This window comes from Lactuca virosa, chromosome 3 (assembly GCF_052849685.1).
Source record: "Lactuca virosa cultivar CGN04683 chromosome 3, Lactuca_virosa_CGN04683_v6, whole genome shotgun sequence".
Lineage (NCBI taxonomy): Eukaryota > Viridiplantae > Streptophyta > Magnoliopsida > Asterales > Asteraceae > Lactuca > Lactuca virosa.
In genome coordinates, this window is record NC_136428.1 from 252,628,213 (window position 1) to 252,650,410 (window position 22,198).

At 35.4% G+C, this 22,198-nt stretch overlaps 1 non-coding gene across 1 annotated transcript; it reads left to right on the plus strand.

Annotated features, from left to right (window-relative positions):
• Positions 1–322: 322 nt before the first annotated feature.
• Positions 323–429, plus strand: LOC145168049 (small nucleolar RNA R71). The gene has a single exon (XR_013741643.1). It is a non-coding gene; the product is annotated as a small nucleolar RNA R71 (small nucleolar RNA).
• The last annotated feature ends 21,769 nt before the right edge of the window (positions 430–22,198 follow it).

Genomic DNA, 22,198 nt, shown 5'->3' on the forward strand with positions numbered 1-22,198 from the left:
ATCTCTAGTAAGATGAGGCCCATTGCAGTTCTCACAACCCACCCGAATAGCATGTATCGTTTGATCCATTTTATCCATCCTCCTATCCATGGTTTTCAACATAGCCATGACTGCTGACAAATCTTCTGAAGCTGCATAAGCTGATCCCCTTGTCACATCATTCCTTGGATTGTGGTATTCTCTAGAATGCTTAGAGAATTCTTCAATTAGTTGCTTTATCACCGGGGGTGCTTTCTTTGTGAGTGGACCTTGCGAGTCAAGTAATTGACTTGTTGTAACATTCACTCCATCATAGAAAATGGAGACTTCTTGTTGACTATTAAGGTCATGATGTGGGCAATTCCTTAGCAGGCTCTTGTACCTCTCCCAAGCATCATAAAGTGACTCTCCAGCTTGTTGTTCAAAGTTGGCTATGGCTTTCTTTAGCTTAGATATCTTGGATGGTGGGCAGAATTGATCAATGAACTCTTCTTTCATATGGGCCCATGTAGTGATGGATCCGGGGGGCAATGACTTGAGCCAATCCTTTGCAGCACCCTTTAAAGTAACTGGAAGCATGCGAAGTAGCTGAGTTTCGCGAGGCACGTTTGGAACATTAAAATAATCAGCTACATCATTGACTTCGTCCAAGTGTTTGTATGCGTCTTCGTGGTCTTTGCCGGTGAAGGGGATCTCCTTAAGTAGAGCAAGGATATGACCCTTAAGCTCAAAAGTGGCAGTTGCGGGAATTGCGGGTTACATAAGTCCCGGGCCGGTATCATCGCGTATCCTCTTCTTCCATTCCCCCATGGGGACTTCATCAATGTTAGCCATAGGAATAGCTAATTCGTTGTCGAAATCGGAAACGTGCCCGAATGTAGGGTCTTCTTCTCCTTCGGAGTCGTACTTGGTATCCTCTCTGATTGGGTCTTCGCTTGCTAAAGAGGCGCTGGATGCTCTTGATTTGTTGCTCTTCTTCTTTCCAAAAACAGTCTTCAAGCTAGACAAAGGTGATTTCTTAGGTGTATTCGAGCTTTCAACGTCTTTGCCTTTGTTCTTTCTCAATGCGGATTCTGGGTCTTCAAAAGGGGGTACCAGTGGATTATTGGTTCCTCTGGTCATGAAAATCCTGCAAATAAACAAGAAAAACACGTAAAAAGAACAAAAGATGAAACAAAACAAAAAAGAAAGAATTAATTGCTAAACAGCAGGGTACTCGCCGAGTAGGTGCGAGTGCACTCGGCGAGTAGCCTGTCTAAACTAAAATATGAAAAACTAAATAAAAACTTCTAAAAAAAAACTAATAAATTCTAAAACCTAACCTACTTACTGAATTACAACGAATTTAACTTTGTGCAAGAAAAACTCGCACAAAGGATCGATAAAATTAGGAATTAGATTTAATTTTTGAACCGTTCCCCGGCAACGGCGCCAAAAACTTGATGTGTGTAAAGTGCACTGGTTTTAATCCTACTTTTAAATTATAAATTTAGCACACAAAGGCAGTGAACCTGTCTTTTAGTGGTATAGTTGGATAAGTAGAGTGTCGAACTCAGGGAACGGAAATTAAACTAATAAATAATTTTAACTAAGCAAGTAATAAAAGTAAAGGTTTTTCTCTAGTTTTACAAGACTAGAAACTTAAACACACCACCTAACAAGTGATCAACTAACAACTAAAAACAAGTAAAAATTCACCAAATTTGATAAAGAGTTTCTGTTTAGGTCCAACCAGTTCACTCCTATGGTTATTTGTATAATAAGATGATAAATTAATTGTTATTGATTACCAACTATAGTGGTTAGATTCATGTTCACTATTACTAACCCTTAGACAATTAATCAATTCAAGCAGTGGCCAATTGTTTAAACTAATTAATTCCCTAGTTCAATTATTTGGATTAAATAAGATTTGTAATTGGTTAATCAAGTTGGTGTTTCAATTAACCTCTTGTTTGTTGGTTTCTCAAACAAGCTCACACATTAATTTACCCATTCTCTAGTTAATCCTAGTTTCATGTTCATTATTCCTAGACATATGATAAAGTGTTCACATAAACATATGAGGTTAACAACTAAGAGATGTTCATGCAGCTTAATTGTCTTCCAATTAACAGAAAATAGTTGTGGTTAATGCATAAGGTTCTTTAACAAACTTAATTTAATAAAATCACCAATAAACAATCAATAAAAGTAATAATTAAACCATAGGAGTAACTTGGTCTTTCCTAAACAGAAACAATACGAATTTAGCTCATGATTACAGTTGAAACAAGATCAAAAACGAATTTAACTAGGCTAGTCATGATTAAATCCTAAGATTAAGTGGAAAATATAACCTAATTCGCCTTAAGTCTTCAAAAGATCAAAGATTAGGGTTCTTCAGGTCTCGAAAGGGTTCTTCAATCGCAGGTCTATCTCCAAGAAGCCAGAAAAACCTCTCCAATTCGGATTAAGATCCGCTATTTATAATTATCACAAAACAGGGGCAACTCGGCGAGTAGGTCGTGTACTCGCCGAGTAGCTGTGTAAAATCCGTGTACGGCAAGGATTCTTGACTTTTCTTCGGGAACATTCTCATGAACTCGCCGAGTTGATCCGTGTACTCGCCGAGTAGGTGTGGGTGTTTTCCTTTTTCTTCATTCTTTGGTCTCTAATTGCTTCTCCTTATTCCTTTTTACCTCCAAGCATGTCTTTTGGACTGAAAACACAATTTAAGCATTATTAAGTACCTTTTGTCCACATTATGCACATAATTAGCTAAAAATGAATAAAAATATATACTAAACATATGTCTAATTATGCAAATATCAAAAATAAACTTTATGAATCAAAAGTGGCTATCCTCGAATGAATATCTATGAATTGAATAACTGCTACTAGTTGCACGAAAGAAAATAATCCTAACACATAGTGTGAGCAGTGTCTCCACTCGCTCATTAAGTTAAACAAGATTATTATTTATTAGTGTGACACATAAGACATTTTGGTTACTTCGGCTGATCCTTCTTTGAAAACTTCTCATGAACTTGCTCTTGTTCCTCCTTGACTCTTCTGTTGACTGCTATGAGGAAGTGGTTACATCTATCTGGGTTTGTCGTGTGAGAATGGAAGTGTCTAAAGAATCTATGAGATTAAGTGAAACATTATGGGGTGATCCTTACAGAGTCCTCCTATAATTGCACAATGTATACAAGTTGTATATAATTTAAGATTGAATAGACCTTCGAATAAGTGATCCTACTGCAAAACCACAACCAAACAAGGAACAGGTAGTGAAGCATAGATCACAAATTCTAAGTCTATAAAATCTCAATTATATAAAACCTTGGAAGTATACACTCCAAAATTATAGACTTATCCGTAAGGGTCTTTTAAGTTATCACATAAGTTATTTATATAGTGCCTAAAATACTCCTATAGTATTTTAATGTAATGTATTTGGTATGTTTTAAACTTTTTATCGTGTTATAGTATCATAAAATACTCCCATAGTATTCTAACTCTATGTACTGATCTAGAAATGCCTTGACTAGCGTTAGGTAAGTTTTAAGACTGTTGCAACACCACATCACTCCCAAACACATGTCGGTCACATCTCGAATGAATATAGTTGATCAGGCTATATTGATCCTAGCTATGATTACATAACTGTCCAGGCTTGACCGCAGTGTTAAACCTTTAAATACTTATGTTATGTTCTTCTTGTGAAACTTGTTTTAGTATGTATATATGTATAAGCATGTATGCATACTTTTATAAGGTATTGTTATATTTTTAAAATATAATATTATCCAGAGCATTTCGGCCCCATTGTATTTATAGTTGTATATCTTTTATCGGTTGATATACTTAGTTCACTATAAACAATGCTCTGATACCAATCTGTCACACCCCAAAACCAGAACGGCGGAAACGTTCGGGGGTGGAGGACGTCATGTTTAGTATCACAAGACATGCATCATAGTAATCAAAGTAATAAACAACCATTTCATTAGAAAGAAGGTGTTTACAAAGTATGTGGTTCACATAACATAGACTACAAGGTAAATAACAAAACAAGACTTGAAGCTATACTGCTCCATCTTCTGAATCCCAGTGCGCGTACCTGTCTGCTGGCCTCCTGAGAATACAAGTTATTTTGAAAGCGTAGATCAGAATTTAAGCTGGTGAGTTCATAAGATTTTAGTGATGTAAGAAGTTGTAAGAAAGTTGTAGTAAGTTGTAAGTTCTGTTTAGAAAATTTCGCCTGTTCCTCTAGAAAATCCTATATTTCCTGCTTTGATGAAAGATAAGTAAAAATGACTCTACAATCCTTTCTATGAGTACAAAATGGATACAAGTTATATAAAACCTAGAGTAAACAAACAATGGGTTGTGTGTATCTGCCCTAAGCCCACAACCAAACAAGGAACAGGAAATGAGGCGGAAGGCACACATCCCATTGTTTGTTAGATCTTCGTTGTATATAACCCTGGTGTATTCACTTGGTACTCACGGACTTAATTGTAATAGTTCCTTTATATTTGATGAAAATATTCTTTAAGAAAACCCTAATTTCTTTTAGTAAAAATGGAAACCACAATAGTTCCTTCTATAATCACTTAATTTATACTAGCTATATATAATCTAATATCGAATAGATAGTTAATTGTATGAATCTGCCCTAAGCCCACAACCAAACAAGGAACAGGAAATGAGGCGGAAAGCACACATCCAACTACCTATCATATATTAATTATATATAACCCTGATGTATAAAATAAGGTATTATAGAATTAACCACCTAAGGTCCTTTAAGTTATACTGGTTTAATAAAATGGATTAAACCCTTTACTGGTTAAGTTTCTAGTTTTGTATACCAAATGTTCTATTTGAAAAGTATGTTTTGTACTAGAAAACGGTGCATTGAATTAGTGTCCTATGACCTGACCCATACTCCTTATGATTACTTGGTGTATACGGAATATATATATATATATATATATATATATATATATATATATATATATATATATATATATATATATATATATATATATATATATAACTAAGACCGAATAGATAGTAGGCTGGGTGAATCTGCTCTAAGCCCACAACCAAACAAGGAACAGGAAATGAAGCGGAAAGCACACATCCTACTACATGTCGGATCCGATTAATATATATCCCTGATGTCTACACTAAGGAATCATAAAGTTAGCATTATAGGCCCCTTTCTACTGAATGTACTAGACTCGAATGTTCTGTTTATCGTTTGAAAAGATGTAAGTTTTCCCTAGTTTATAACTATCTTAACTCGAAAATAGTTTGCATTAACTTTCAAGTGGAACTGTCACAATATGAAAGTAATGGGAAAATGTAAGTACACATTTGTCTTTTAAATTGACATCCTGAAGTACTGATTACCTTAAAACAAGTTTGTTTTATTAAGGTCATAATGTGATGAGTAGTACCCATACTATACGCTCTCCTTGCAAGAGATTCTAGTTACCAAACGCGACTTCCGAAAACAAATTGCTAGGCCGTGTAAATTCACATTAAAGTTATTTGATCATGTATACTCAATTTATTATCACCTTTTGTTTAGAACAATGAGTTAGTGATCATTGGTATAATTAGATCCTGGTTTGTTCTTCTGTTATAGTATCTTAGTATGTTCTTTCTGTTATAGTATCTTAGTATGTTCTCTCTGTTATAGTATCTTAGTATGTTCTCTCTATTACAGTATCTTAGTATGTTCTCTCTGTTATAGTATGTTCTTTCTGTTATCGTGTATTGTATCTTCCTCCCTGTTTCTCTTTGTAGTATGTTCTAGTATCTAGTATGAACTTACTCCTAAACTATACCTATTATAGTTTACTAGTATGTTTACTTGAACTGTTATTGAAAAGACTCATTTATCTACTAAGTTATGATTGTACTTTAAAAACGGAGTTTTATAAACTATAAAGTAAAATAATTTAAAAAGATTTTTTGAAATGTTTTGATCACTTATAAAGACATAATCAATCTGTTGAAAGATGTTTATAACAAAACATTAACACAATTATCATTGTGTTCTACTTGTACCCCCCCCCCCCCCTTAAAAGCATTTAAAACAATTTAAAAGATTGATTATAGGGGTATGAACTCACCTTATGTGGGTGATTCAAACGAACGTGCGCGTAAGGATGAGAAGTTCCACGAATGAAGTCCCGAGACACAAACGAGTCCTAAATGAGATATATGGCATGTATTGGCCTGAATATAGTGTTTATAAGCAACTAACATGCAAGGAAACACCCTTAGGGACTAGGAAACACTTAAAATGAAGTGTTGAAATCACATGTGATTGATCAAAGGGGAGTGTACGGCCAAGGGAAGTGTGTTCACTGCCACACTTGAGTTTACGGCCATGATGTTTACGGCCTAAGGGAGAGTTTACGGCCCTAGAGTGTACGGTCAAGGGGTTTATGGTCGTAAACTCATGGGAGGACTTGCAAACGAGGTGTTTTTATGGTCCTATCAAGCATTCAACAAGTGCTTTCGATTCTAGGCTCAAATATAAGGGAGTTTAAGGCCATAATATCCACCCTGCTGAGCATATCTGGGTGTCCGACCTACCCTGCTGAGCATATCTGGGTGCTCAACCTACCTTTTTTCAGGCATACCGGGGTGCCTGACCTACCCCTTGTCAAGCATATCTGGGTGCTCGACCTACCCTTCCAGGCATATCTGGGTGCCCGACCTACCCTGTCGGTCCTTACAACCGAAAATAGGGTCTATCTTACCCCTCCTACCACTATCACATAAAACATAACATACTAGCTCATCACACATAACAGATAGTGGTATACCAGACAATTATCACAAAGACTATCATCTCTGCTATAATCAACTACTAGTGGGCCGACATTAGTGCCTTCGACCCACTTCTACTGGAAGGTAACTCACCTTAATGTCGTGAACTAGCTGAACTGTCCTCGGCTCCGGGATCAACTTGTTGGGTTTTAAGCATTCTAACACTCCTAAGTGTACATGCAACCCTAAATACCTTGGATCTATGTTTTCTCTATTATACATGCAAATATGAATATTCCAAGGTATTACCCTATCTAGCATACAATCCTTGATACTTGGGTAATATAACAAGTTAGAATACATACATTTTAATGAAGCTTGAAGTCTTGAACTTTAAGAGCTTAGCCCCAATAGTGTGGAAGCCTCAAGTGGAATCACAAATCACCAAAACACCTTGGAAGACTTTAGAGAATATGGATACTTGGCTCACACTTATGAAATTGGTTATTGCCCTCTTTAGTGTATCCACACTAGCCACTAGCATAATTTCATGAACCATAAGACCCTTTATATAGTGTGGAGGATTAGGGTTAAACCCTAATACCCATGACCTTTCATTTCCTAGGATCCATGGGTTAAAGCTCCATGGACTATCCATGAAGACTTAGCCCAACCTAAATGAACTTGGCCCACTACACACACACACACACATATATATATATATATATATATATATATATATATATATATATATATATATATATATATATATATATCTAAGAGTTCATATTTAATTAGTTCCTTTTGATCACTTAATTAATTATAAATTAATTCTTGATCAATACTAATTAAATAATATGATTATATATTAATATATTAATATAAATCATAAATATACTATTCTCAAAAGACTATCCATATAAATTGTGTCGGTGAAGTGCAACCCAAATGGACCATGCCGGGCCGGGTCAAGTACATACCAAATATAGTTATGGACTTAGACATTAATCCAACAGTCTCCCACTTGGATAAGTCTAAAACTATTATTGAGTATGACTTCAAAAACCAACTGGAAATCGTAGCTCTTAAAGCCGCTGTCGAACTCTGATCTTGTCAATGAACTCTGACCTTTGTCAATGACTTGTCCATTAGATAAGGGATCATATATTCCTCCATTCTAGATATCACGTGGACTGAGACATGGATTATCAATCATTCTCTCTGTCCATTTGTTGTTTCCCGATTTTCGATTTATGATGACTGACTGATTGAACAAATCAAATCAGTCCTGGCTTGGCCAAGCACTCACATGTGTCATCGCTAAATCAGCGAGGGGCCCACATATATCGCTTTTATCCCGAAGGTAAAAGGAATGGATAAACTTTGACTCATATGGCTTGTTCTACTACTTGTTGAATCATACACAAAGGCACGTTTTATAACATCGAGTTACCAATGCATTTTCGTGTAATCAATGTATAACCAACACATAGTAACAACTCATATCTCTAGGTTTTAAGAATATAAGATATTATCGTCTCATGATCACTCGTGATAAAATCCATGAAGTGATTCAAATGAGCGTGGGTTGAATCCAGTACTCAGAACTTATGAGCACTCATGAGTGTTGTAGCACAACTTTGTCCACCAACTTGGACCTCTACAAGCCAACCCATGACAGTCTTGATTCATATCTACTTCCAACATATGACCGACTGTGGATGGTTTGAATAACTTAGTCATTCCGGAAGAATAACCTAGTTATTATGGAAGTCAAAACATGCAAAGTGAAACACAATAATAAATGAATCAAATATGGTATCAAACCCTATGAATATAAATAGACCACTTTTATTTATTACCATACTGATTACTCATTATTCATTGTTTCGGTTTTATCAACTTTATACCTGAATTAAAAACACTAGTTGTCCCATGCTCCAAGCATGTACACTATGTTTTTCTAAACAATAGCTTTGCCATACACCAAGTATGCACTCTATGTTTATCTATGATCCTTACTTTGTGAACTATATCGATTGAACATAATTTCAATGATTCTCTTTTCACACTTCCAAATCCTTGTCGTAAATGTAAGAATTCCTAACATTTATCGAAATCTGTTTAGATTTTAAACTTATATGCACTGACCCTCCTATAATGAATATGTACAAAGTCACAAAGACTTGTCAACAGTCATTATAAGGTATTCCAATGGAGATCAACTCCATGGAAACTAAGTCTCATATTCAAAGTACATTGCTTTGGACATGCTTCTTGCATTAAGTTTTCTAATCTTACACAGATAACTTCCACCTATGGAGACAACTCCATATTCTCATTTTGACTATCACTTCTGAACAAGAGATGCCTCTTTTTAGAATATGTCAATATGGTCCTTCCAAAATTAGCACTATACTTCCAACTGTCCCTGAGCAACCAATCTTCAGTAAACCTCAGATTGTCCTCGACAATTGCTTAATCATTTTAGTCATATCCAATTCTAGACCTTTTCCCTTCTTAATGCCTCTTGGCATTTGGAAAAATTTAGAAATGACAAATATTATAGCACATGCAATCGATCCTGTACCCAAAGCAAATGGTACACGATTCATGATGTCTCACATAAAGACATGATTCTATACCAGTCTTTTGCTACAATATTTTTATTTTCCATGTTTTCAAAATTTGACTATGAAGAGGGATGCCGTAATCATAATCGAATTTTTAGAACGCAATATATAGAATTTCCTTAAGTTGAACCAATCCAACATGAAATTCATATATATATTCTTGACTAAAGATGATTAAGGTCTCAATCTAAGCCTTTAGAACTAAAATGAAGTATATCCTCTCCCTTAATTATAGCAAAACAACTTTTTCAATCCCTGCAGCCTCACGAATTGAAACTTTTGTTTTCTATAATTAACATTGCTAACTTGCAACACTAACAATAATTATCATACTCCCACTAACATGATGATTATTAGCATAACACTTATGCTCCCACTAGCTTTGACATGTACTCAGAAATCAGCTGGACTTCTAGAAATTAATACTTTATTGACTTTCTTACCAAAGTTCAGATTTCTAATACGAGATGCTTTGATAAAACTTTATCAAAATCATACACCTTTCCTTAGATAGCATGCATGTGTGTCTAAACAATTTCAGAACTATGAAAAGGGATGCCGTAATCATAGTCTCAATTGTTTAGACCTTTTGCCATCTGCTTCAAATCTACTTGGTGGAAGTGTTTCCTCACCATCATTTTCATGAATCGGAGAGAAACCTTATGACCCTTAGATTTTATGGTGTATGTGTTCTTATCCATGTGAATCGTCAAAACCATAGTCACAAGACAAGGATAATGACAAATCCAAACTCATATGGACTGAACTTATGCAATCTTAACTTCTTGCCACCTGGTACTACAGGGCCTGCCATTGCTTTCAAGTTGTTATGCAACCAATTGAGAACTTTCAGAACTCCTATGCAAATCCAACTTTAACTGGAATGGGCACAGAATATGTCAACACGATAGGTTATAAACCTCAAGTCGTGTGCTAGTGAAGAACCTCAGGTTTTATTCTTGATTAGTTCTTGAAATTCTTTTTAGGATCTTTAAGACTCCCACTATCCTCTTGACATATAAGACTATCTTGCCAAATATTCAAGAGATAGTGCGGATTCTTTATCAAGACAAACACTTCACACAATTGGCCTTAGTTGGTCTTTGTTTTATCCAAAACATCACAACTTACCAATTTCAAATGTACAAGAGTAGGACACTTTTACTCTTACATTTGACAAGTGTTTTAAACCTTTCTTTAAGATATGTCACTCAAGTTACAATCTTGGAGTTTGACTCTAAGAATTGTTTTGGAATGAAGTATGACTCATCTTCCTGATCTAACCATTTCAACAATTCATGACTCCTCTTCTTAGTCATAAGAATGCACTAAGATGACCTTTAGAGGACTAATTGTGATATGATTTCTAAATCATTAAGATGATCACAAACATGATACTAAAGTACTCTCCCATCTTTTCAGATTTGAGAAACTTTTATCTTTCTGCCTAATTTGATTCTTCCCATTCGTTCTGCCATACATTGAGACTTTTCCAATGTTTCAGAATTATACTTAAACTTGTAAGTATAACCATATTTACTAAACTTTAGTAAATCAAATAGTCTTAACGAGCTTTGTGGTGGACATGACCAGTGCACAAGAATGTGTACTCGATCCCTTTAGTCCTTCACTTGACTCACACATCCATGTGAACAAGTAATTAGTCTTGATTTCCCAATGCTTGAAAGTTCTTATTCATCATACTATTCAACTTGCATGATTCCAAGTTTCGGTCCAATTGAAACTTGGGCGATGAGGAACTTTCCTGATTTGGTAAATTTAGACACTACCACAAATGAAAGAATCAAATCCATTTTCCAATATTGCTGTCAGTGGAATCATATAAGCAACAATTTTCCACAAATGCCATTGTAAGGATACTTCAAATAAATAAAATTAAATAATTTTCTTTTATTTTAAAACTTTGCGGAAAAACTTATCCTTACAATCCACATGGAAAATTGTTGTTATCTATTCCTTAGCAATATATCATAACTTCTTAAGCAACTGCTCAAAATTCTGATGCGATCGAAATCCACCTTCGCGATCAGAATCAGCATATACTTCCTTTAAGATTTCTCTCTATTCTTTGATTCTTAAAACATCAACATGTGACCCAGTCACATCATGTAATGAGGATCTCAGAATAGAACTTAATAGAGTCAGATAATGGGCTCTACCTGATGTAGAGTCAAACTTATTGACTTTAACATCCTTAGGTAAATTTGGAAGCTTTGCAATCAACGCCCCTTCCTTTGGAAAAATAAACATATGGACCCTTTGGTAATGGGACTATCTCAGACTTAGCCTTTCTCTTTACCATTTGGTCAACCGGGTTGACTATGGCCAATCCCTTTCCATTGGGAAGAGAATGCTTTTTCTGGATTTCCAGTGTCACCATTGTCACTGTCCATAAAGGTTTTGGGAAGTTGATCTTCTAATCAAATTTGCTTTACTATCGTTCCAAATCATTGCTGATTCAGCAGCACCAAGCAAATATATATGATCATTAAGGTTCATGTCATAGTCTGTTTCATAGTAGTCCCAAAGGAACTCACTATGTGACTTTGAAAGTGATTGAACATCCAACTTTCTCAACACTTTGACACCCAACTCTCATGGCTTGTCAATATGTGACTTCATCTCTAAGATGTGATCACACATAGACCTTGCTTGCCATTAGGGCTTGAGTGACCTTGAACTTGTGGGTTAGGGAGAATAATTGGAGGAGGCGGAGGAAGTAAAGTTCTAAGAGATTTGGGAAGATCATAGATGTCTGAACTAGACATCTTTTGGGAGATATTCAAGATAGTTGATCTAAAGTCCTTAATATAACACCCAATATGAAATATTAAGGCTAGGACCCAACAAACTATTTTATAACTTGGAAGAGGGATGCCGTAATCCAAGCTATAAAATATTTGAAGGTAGGTGAATGACGATTCACCAATTTCCACCAAGATAAACGAAATGTATTATTAGGTTTTAATTGGTTTTGAAACTCCTAGATTCTTTTGAGATTCATTGAACTTTTCAAAGGCATGTTTCAATCTCGAGTGTGCCCTTCAGGTTTTTTGACTGGGATGTCGAGGATCACAAAACAAGGTGTGAATAACCATGCAAATATACTTGGTACCCTTAATATTTACCCCTCAATCGATGTGCCGGTTAACCACACACGCTCCACCGATACTATGATAAACATTAAGTTACCCTTTGCCTACCTTGTTAAATCAAGCTAGTGTGCTGGTTAACCACACACGCTCCACTAACTGACTTAAGCAAAGTGCAAAGTGTAATTTCATGGGTTAGCACCAAATTCACATTTTCCTAAGTAACTAAGATTGGGTATTATTAAGAGTTTAGTTATAGGCAGTAACCTTATACCCCCCTTATAGACCGGCTTCGTGAATGAGGCCTACTAATGGTAAGACGACTTTACTCTTATACATATATATAAATATTATTAACTTATAATATTATAAAGTATAAGGGTTGAATTTTCACTTTTAAAATTCTAAGGGCTAAACTTGGAATTAAAGTATTCATAAGTGAAAACTTTACAAATTCCAAAACTTGAGGGAAAGTTTTTGAAACTATTCAAACCTTTCATTTCATAACTTATGAGTTTAATGGTTCATTAAAATGAAGACTCTTCATTTTTTATGTAACCTCTTATTCTTTAATAACACTTTTAAAAAAGTGACTCTTAAACATCCATAACTTGAGGACAAGTTATGGAGTCATAATACTATTTAATGAAAAAGACTCTTCATTTTTTTTATGTAACCTATGGCACTTTTATAAGTTTTAAGATTCATAAATGTGACCTTTTATGTAGCTTGAGGACAAGTTACAAAAACCCATTTTATGAACTACGTCTAGATTAATTAGGATTGAAAACAACTAAAACACAATTTTTTTTTCAATTAATCTAAACTAACTCATAAATCAAGGAAACATAAAACTTTTGGTAATCCATAGCTTATGGAGTTAAATGCTTGTTTTATGATGAAACTTTTCATGTTCCATAACTTAAGAATAAGTTATGGAATTCTTTAAAACATTAACACCAAATTTTGTAACTCCATAAAAACTTTGAATCAATTTTTTTTTAAAACCTTTTCATATCCATAACTTATGGAGGTTTCAAAACACTTAAGATCACAACTTTAAAAAAACTTTTGAGCTCCAAAATTTTATGACAAAATTTGTAACTCCTTAAAATATTTAGATCAAACTTTTAAAACAAATAAAATAATCACATCATTCTATCTTTGAATAAATTGACCTAATTCAACTCTTGTAGTAAAGTGACTCAAATTTTACAAATAATTAGTTTTTCATAAAACCAAGTAATTATCTTAAAATTTGACAAACTTCATGTTTTTTTCCTTTTTTTTTCAACTTTGAAAAAAAAATACATTTGCATCAAATATAATAGAAAATAACCCATGGCTCTGATACCACTGTTGGGTTTTAAGCATTCTAACACTCCTAAGTGTACATGCAACCCTAAATACCTTGGATCTATGTTTTCTCTATTATACATGCAAATATGAATATTCCAAGGTATTACCCTATCTAGCATACAATCCTTGATACTTGGGTAATATAACAAGTTAGAATACATACATTTTAATGAAGCTTGAAGTCTTGAACTTTAAGAGCTTAGCCCTAATAGTGTGGAAGCCTCAAGTGGAATCACAAATCACCAAAACACCTTGGAAGACGTTAGAGAATATGGATACTTGGCTCACACTTATGAAATTGGTTATTGCCCTCTTTAGTGTATCCACACTAGCCACTAGCATAATTTCATGAACCATAAGACCCTTTATATAGTGTGGAGGATTAGGGTTAAACCCTAATAACCATGACCTTTCATTTCCTAGGATCCATGGGTTAAAGCTCCATGGACTATCCATGAAGACTTAGACCAACCTAAATGAACTTGGCCCACTACACATATATATATATATATATATATATATATATATATATATATATATATATATATCTAAGAGTTCATATTTAATTAGTTCCTTTTGATCACTTAATTAATTATAAATTAATTCTTGATCAATACTAATTAAATAATATGATTATATATTAATATATTAGAACTTATAATATATTAATATAAATCATAAATATACTATTCTCAAAAGACTATCCATATAAATTGTGTCGGTGAAGTGCAACCCAAATGGACCATGCCGGGTCGGGTCAAGTACATACCAAATATAGTTATGGACTTAGACATTAATCCAACACAACTCCTCTCAAACTCCTACACATAACAATCTCCTTTAATTACCCTTTCATACTTATAACCCCTTTAAGGGTCAACTCTGGTCAAATGTCAAAGTCAAAGGTCAACACTCTGGTCAAAGTCAACCTTCTAGTCCAAGTTAACCTTCTGGTTGACTCAACTTGCCGAGTTGGTCCATCAACTCGTCGAGTTCCCGGGTCCATAAAACTCTCGAGTCTCGATCCTACTCGTCGAGTTCTTCCACGAACTCGCCGAGTTCCCCTTCATACGAGTCGGGGCATTTCACTCACAACTCGCCAAGTTCATCCATGAACTCGTCGAGTTCCTCTGCATATCAGTTGGCACATTTTGCTCTTATCTCCCTGAGTTCATCCTTGGACTCGTCGAGTTCTTTGATCTTCAATTCCATAAGCACATCCAACTCGCTGAGTCTTCTTCTAGACTCAACGAGTTTGCCCAGTAACAACAAAGGTTGGGGGACCACGACCCAAGTCGCTGATTCGTATGAACGACGAGTCGAGTTCCCCAAAGTCCAAATCTGTCCAGTCGTTTCTAGTTGGTTTCAAGGCTTCCAAACCATAGATCTGGCCTCCGAGGGCCGATATAACACGTAAAGTTACAAACTTTACGTTCATGCATAGGTTATTTAGCTCAAAAAGACTCTAAAAGTGGTTCATATGATGCATGGGACTCTCATGGCCATAAAGTTGGCACCTTTATGTCATGGAATCCCCCAAAGATTCTGGACCTGAAGTTATTACCCCAAAACATGCTTGCATCCATGAATGGTTCCATAATATGCTCCAAATGGCCCTAAACTACCCCATGAAGAGATCTAGTAAACAAATAGGAAAGGTGCAGACTTTATACCTCAAATAAACTGGAAATGAAGCACAAATTCTGGATCTACTTGCTTCCTCTAGAACCCCCAAACTTCCTCTTCCTCCTCAAGCTTCAAAATCACCAAAAACACACAACAAAAGCTCAAGAACACTCAAAACGGGTTAGGGTTTCGTGACTAGGTTTGGAGGTGATGGAGGCTGTAGTTGAGGCCAAATAAAGTGTTTAAATAAGGTGTAAACCCTGAAAATAAGGGTTTTACTCTATCAGCCCTACTCGTCGAGTTGAGGCTCTCAACTCGTCGAGTAGTCTTCATGTCCCGCGTCTAATACCTACTCGACGATTTTGGGGCCTCTAACTCGTCGAGTCCCTTTAAAAATGAGTAATTCAAAATTAAAATACATACTAGGAACCAACCATTACAAGTTTAGGGATCCCAATGTTAGTTCCTGAATATTAATTTATTCAAAATACCACGATCAGTTATACTTTTGGGAGTAGGTATTGATTTAAGACTGTCATGAATTGATGGTAGATTGTCCATATGGATTGGACATTGCGTAGGGATTACTAGAATATTCATGAGTACTTTGAAAAATAGGGATTTTAAGTATTGGGTAAACCCACGATTAGAGATTAGTTCATGGATTCAATCACGAGTAATTCTGAGAAGATAATATCTTCTATTCTTCAAACAGAGATATATGAATAATATTTTGCAAATCAGTTGTGCATTGGTTTACTCCAACACATCACGTAATTGTATGTTATAAAGCGTAATTCCATTCATGATTTGGTGAGTAAAATGTATGTTTATATATTCAAAGTTTATTCATTTCTTTTTCCTTAACAGGAAAAGCGATATCTTTGGGCCCCTCGATGATTTGTTGCCGACATCTGAAGTGCTTGGTTGAGCGTAGAGTAAATTGATGTGTTCAATTAGTAGTCTAAATTCATTTGTCATAAATCGGGAAATCGTAAAATAGAATCTTGGAAAATGAGCTTGATTCTAATCCATGTCTTGTGTTCATACGATATCTTGTAGAACGAAGGAACAACTGATCACTTATCTTAGGACCAACGTCTAATCAGAGTTTGGCAGTGTCTTTGGAAAATACTTTTTACTGGCTATTCAGAATTGTACTTGCAATTGTAGTTAGCGACTTATCCAAGTAGGAGACTGTTGGATTAAGTGTCTAAGGTCCTAACTAAATTTGTATAATGTTGATGAATAAAACTAAGTCCATTTTGGGTTGCCCTCATAGCCAGTAAATGGCTTGGATTGATCAAAGGAGAGAGAGATAAAATGTTTTGTTAATATATTATGTGATTAATATATTAATTAGAAATTGTTAATTAATTATTTATTAATTTTTTATATGAATAATAAATTAATTAGAAATGGTCAAATTGATTAATTATTAATCAAAATTAATCTTGAATTAATTTGGGATTAATTGGAATTAATTAAAGGTGAAAGGGATGAATTCTAATTGTTCAATAGTTGAACAAAAAATGCAATTCTAGAATGTTCCATAGTATGGATGGTTTTGGAGCCCTTCTTAGGTTTTCCAGAAGCCTCTTGATGGTATATAAGGAAATGATTTAGATTGGGATTAAAACAATTATTTATTCCTTCAAATATTGCTTTGTCCCTAAGTTACTTAGTCTATCAATAGGACCCTTCGGCACCTAATTTTATTGGCTCTCTCATACCTAAAGGGGGGGAATGAAATTCTCCTCCTCTCTCCCCTCTCTCCATCAATCCTAGGGTTTCTTGCATTTTGGGTGTGAACCATTAGAGGCTCGCACACTATTGGAGCTAGGTTTTCCAAGGAGACAAGAAGACTTTGACTAGCTTAATAGGAATCAAAGATTTGTTTACAATAACAAATCAGAGGTATGTAACTTTTGTGAATTTTGATTTCAACTAGGGTAAGAAAGTTTTTTGTTCAATAGTATGTTGCTGCAATAGTGTTATGACATAGATCTATTAGGTTTCATGTACCCTTAAGAGTATAAAGATTTTTCCACATTATTACATGTTAAACCCATAAAAAGGAGGTGATCGATGACTACCTTGTGGTGGCAAAAGCTTGTATGTGACGACCCTTTTTAGGGTTTAGGAGAAAAGGGTCTGATACCAAACTAGACTTTGGTAATCCGAATATTGTATTACACATTAATTGTGTTTACAAGTGGGGATATAAATATACAATATTATTACAATCTAGTCCCTATAGTATAATAGATATATCAATTTCTCTAATACTTAAGAAAACCATTGGCAGCAAAGAACATGCCAATAGCCATAAATGTCAGACTCAACTTGTAATTGTTCATAACAGAAGCAGAGAAAGAAACAAAAAAACTTAAAAATAGTTATAGGTTTTTGTGAAGAGCTACTGGTTAAAATTTACAAGACATACCCAAATATATTAAAAATGTAAATCAAACATACCATGCATGAATCTTGGGAAAAAAAACTTGTTATTTTTTTTCCCGATAATCTTTTTCATTCATATTCCCCTGCACAAAAAAATTATCATATGGTTAAAGTAATTGAAGTTTGACAAACTTGTATTGCACCTACATGATTGTAAAAACAAACATTTAAGTTGTAGTAATAAATAGTAATATGTGATATCATAACGAATATAATGCAGCAAAAGTGCATGTGAAGATTACCCCCATTAGCATAAGAGCCTTGATTCAAGCCTCTTGTATTCGTGGAAGCTAGGTTTCCTGTTGAAGAGAGCAACATCACCATGTTTTAAGTGGTGGTCAACTATGTGCCTAGATTTCAACTCATCAACCAAATGATTTTTTCCATTAAAACACAATGACCTACAACAAGAAATATATATCATAAAACTTAATTCATTTTCATCAGAATCCATCATAGTACTTGGGCACCAACATTCCTTACATCATGCTACCATCTGATTTTGATAAAAGGTTCGCACCAGGGTATACATAAGTTCCATTACGGATAACACATTTCAGTCTCTCTATATTGTGATATGAAACACACTCAGAGTAACTCAAAGTCATGAATCATTACTGATTTTGTAATTGTTACTGGAACAAGATCATACATAACACCATCCTTCGAAATCACACGGTAGGTAACATATGGTGGTGCTTGTGAATATCCAAATGTAAACATCTCACTAGAAATCAAAAGCTATTTTATATAATGATACTACTAAATAACAATTAATAATGGAAACAAGGGTTTTACTAGTGACTGGATCAATCTTTGAATATGCTGTAAAGGTGTGAGAAAGACTCTTGTCATAATCTGTCAACAAGAGTTTGCAGGTCACCATCATCTAGAACTTTAATGGCATCTAAAAAATATTTAAAAAGTTAAAAGTTTTAATAAATTTGCATACACACCTATCATGATCTTTCCCTAATACAAATAAACCATGAAATTGTGAGAAGCTTCTGTGGTTTATCTCCTTCTGATAGTGCTATTAGCATATGAGAGTTGTGTTCCCTATAAAAGATTATATGAACAATTAGCAAGAAATAAATTTTTGGAATTGGAAATTAAATTGTTTGGATAATATCTTGCAGATAAATGAAAAGGATTTCATAAACCAAAATGTTCTCTTTTCAAATGAAAGATCGAGGACTTTAACATGGTTCTAAGCATTTGCATATTGACCATTAGTAATCCAAACAGGCAGCCCTTTAAGATCTCCAATCTGAAAATACAATATCTAACTAGTTGAAGAAGATACAAAACAATTTTTACTAAAATTCCTCTTTAAGGAATTTTCACTATGTTTTTGTTTTTGTAGAAGCAAAGTAAAATCCTATAACATAATTTGGTGGTATGTAACACCTTGTTCTAAATCTTTTCCTAATTTGAGGCTGTGACTCGAAGATCGGTTATCACAAGGCTTAGGGCCTTTAGGAAAGATAGATTTAGACCCATTGGGTATGGGTAAGGTAAGTTAGATGATCTGGAGTTCAGTTTGTGTTTTGGAGCCAATGGGTATATTGGTAAAGTGTTAGTTTAGGATTTTTATGAATTTTGGATTTTAGTTCGGGATGTTTTAAGGCAAGGATGAGTTGATAGAAGTGTAGAGTTTCTTGTTACCTTTCTGTAGATATAAGGATTGTCGAAAATGGACTTAGAACGAAGAAGTTAAGGTCTCCAGAAGTTGGTGGTTTAAAAGGCTAAGCCTTGTACGCATTGTGTACAAGGGAGTACGCTGGGCGTACTAGGCAGAAGGGATCATGGGACTTCATAAAGTATGCTGGGCGTACTGGGAGTACGCGGAGCGTACTCCAACCAGATGAAAACCCTAATTTTTAAGGTATGCACCCTATTTAAGCATCATTATATCATCTCTTGGAAATTTTAGATCAATCTACATCTCCCTTTACCTTGAAATCAAAACCCTAGAGTGATTTGGTGGGTTTTGAGCTTGAAAGAGTGTTCATTGGTGGTTTGTGAAGAAAAAGAAGAAGATGAGCACTTAAGGGGATAACTTGAGCTTGTAGATCTAGGGTCTTCTACTCATTTTCAAGCATTTTGAGGTAAAAAGCTCTCAACTTGATGGTATTTGGTGTGAGATCGAGATTATGGTGTATTTTGTGTACTTTTGGAGACTTTTGAGTTAAAGGTGAGCTTTTGATCTACTCCAGAAGCAATGGATGCTAGATCTTGGCTCCATTTAGTCCATATGTTTAGAAAAAGGTCAAATTTATGGAAGATGTTGGTCCATGCAAGCATTAAGACCTTTATTAAGCTCTTTTTGAGCTTTTGAGTCCCTTTAAGCCATGCATGTGTGTGAAATTGCCAACTTTACGTGATAAGTTCCCTTTTAGAATCAGACTGGAGAGTTTGGCATAAGGTCTTAACCGGATAACTGCTTAATGGAGTGTTTTGGGATCTGCGGAGTACGTTGGGCATACCCAGCTGGTACGTTGCACGTACTGGCCTTGGAAGGAATACGCTAAGCGTAAGATCTGAGTACGCCCTACGTACTCAGCAAATAGGCTTTTGGGCTTGGCGATTTTCGGTATTAGGACATGCTTGGACTATTAAAGATTGGGACTTGTTGGTCCATTACACTTCTGATTTCGGGCTTTTGCTAGTATATTGGTCTCCTTTGGTCTAGGCCCATTATGGGTTTGGGGCTCAGTTTTGAAGATTGGGCCATTTTGGGCTTTTGTTGTTTTGGTTTGGACTTCAGATTTTTGGGCCAAGTGAGGAAATGGTAGAATGGTCTTTTACCCTGGTCATGGGCTTAGTAGTTCAGACTCTTGGTTTTGGGTCGGAATCCAATTAATAATTGGATGTTATTGATATTGAGATCGCATGGATTTTTCCAGATCGACAGTATGAGCAGTTATCGGTGATATTCAGCAGTGTGAGGTGAGTTTCCTCAATGTATTTAGAGGGTTGAAGCCGCCAATGCCGGCCCCTGGTTCATTAGGTTAGGATGCTAGATTTCTACGTGACTCTTTGTGACAACCCGAAAATTTTTTGCTTTGAAAGATCAGTCAGTCAACTCAACTGAGTGTCAGACTCATTGGTAATGAGTTCTAGCCTGGTTAAAGGTCATTCTAAGGAGTTTTAAGCCTAGTACACTTAAGGAATGAGTGTTAGAATGTACCTGCTAGAGACACTGTTCAACAAATCAAACTTTAACCTCATCAAAAAGAGTTCACGGCCACAACACTTGAGTTTACGGCAGTAAACTCAAGGTGGGCCGTAAACTCCCCCTTAAAGACTCACATCCTTCATTTTCCTTTCATTCTTACCTTCCCACCTCAAGAACACTTGATTTCTCTCTCAAGTATCATCCCGATTTTCGCCCTAGATCATCGAAAGTTGTAAGTATTCTTCCTTGATTTGTTGATACATCTCTTAATCTAGTATCATCTAATGATTTCATCCATGGAAATCATCTTTTCTTAGATCTTCAAGAAACACCAAGAACACCAAGAACACACACTAGTGTTCTTGGACCTTAATCACCATTTCAAGCCTCTATATCGTAAGTACTCTTCCCTATACTTGATATCTAGTTAAGACTCATGCTTAGAACCTTGAAATCATCAAGAATGCAAGACCAAAAGGAGTTTACGACCAAGCCATCTCCCATGGCCGTAAACCCCTTTAAGTGTGCCATTTTGGCCGCAAACCCTTCCTAAGTCCAAGCCTTTGACCTAGAACCCTTCCTTGATGAAAATAGGACCTTAAACCACTCTCAATTGCATAATGACCATGATTTTACGGCCGTAAACTCCCATGGCCGTAAACACCTCAACACTCTCCTTTGAGTTGGTCTTTCTCATCCTTGTGTAGAGCAATGGTCCCTCAAGTCTCCCTAGCCTTCAAACACCCTCTTATGCATGTTTGACCATGAGTTTACGGCCGTAAACTCCCTTGGCCGTAAACACCAAACCATGGCCATAAACACCCCTTTAGGTCAATCACATGTGATTCAACACTTCATTCCAAGTGTTTCCTAGTCCCGGAAGGTGTTTCCTTTCATATAGTTTCTTATAAACACTATATTCATGTCGATATATGTCATTTAGGACTTGTTGTATCTCGGGACTTCATTCATGGAACTTCTCATCCTTACACACATATTCGCTTGAATCACCCACATCAGGTGAGTTCATACCCCGTAATGAATCTTTTAACTGTTTTAAA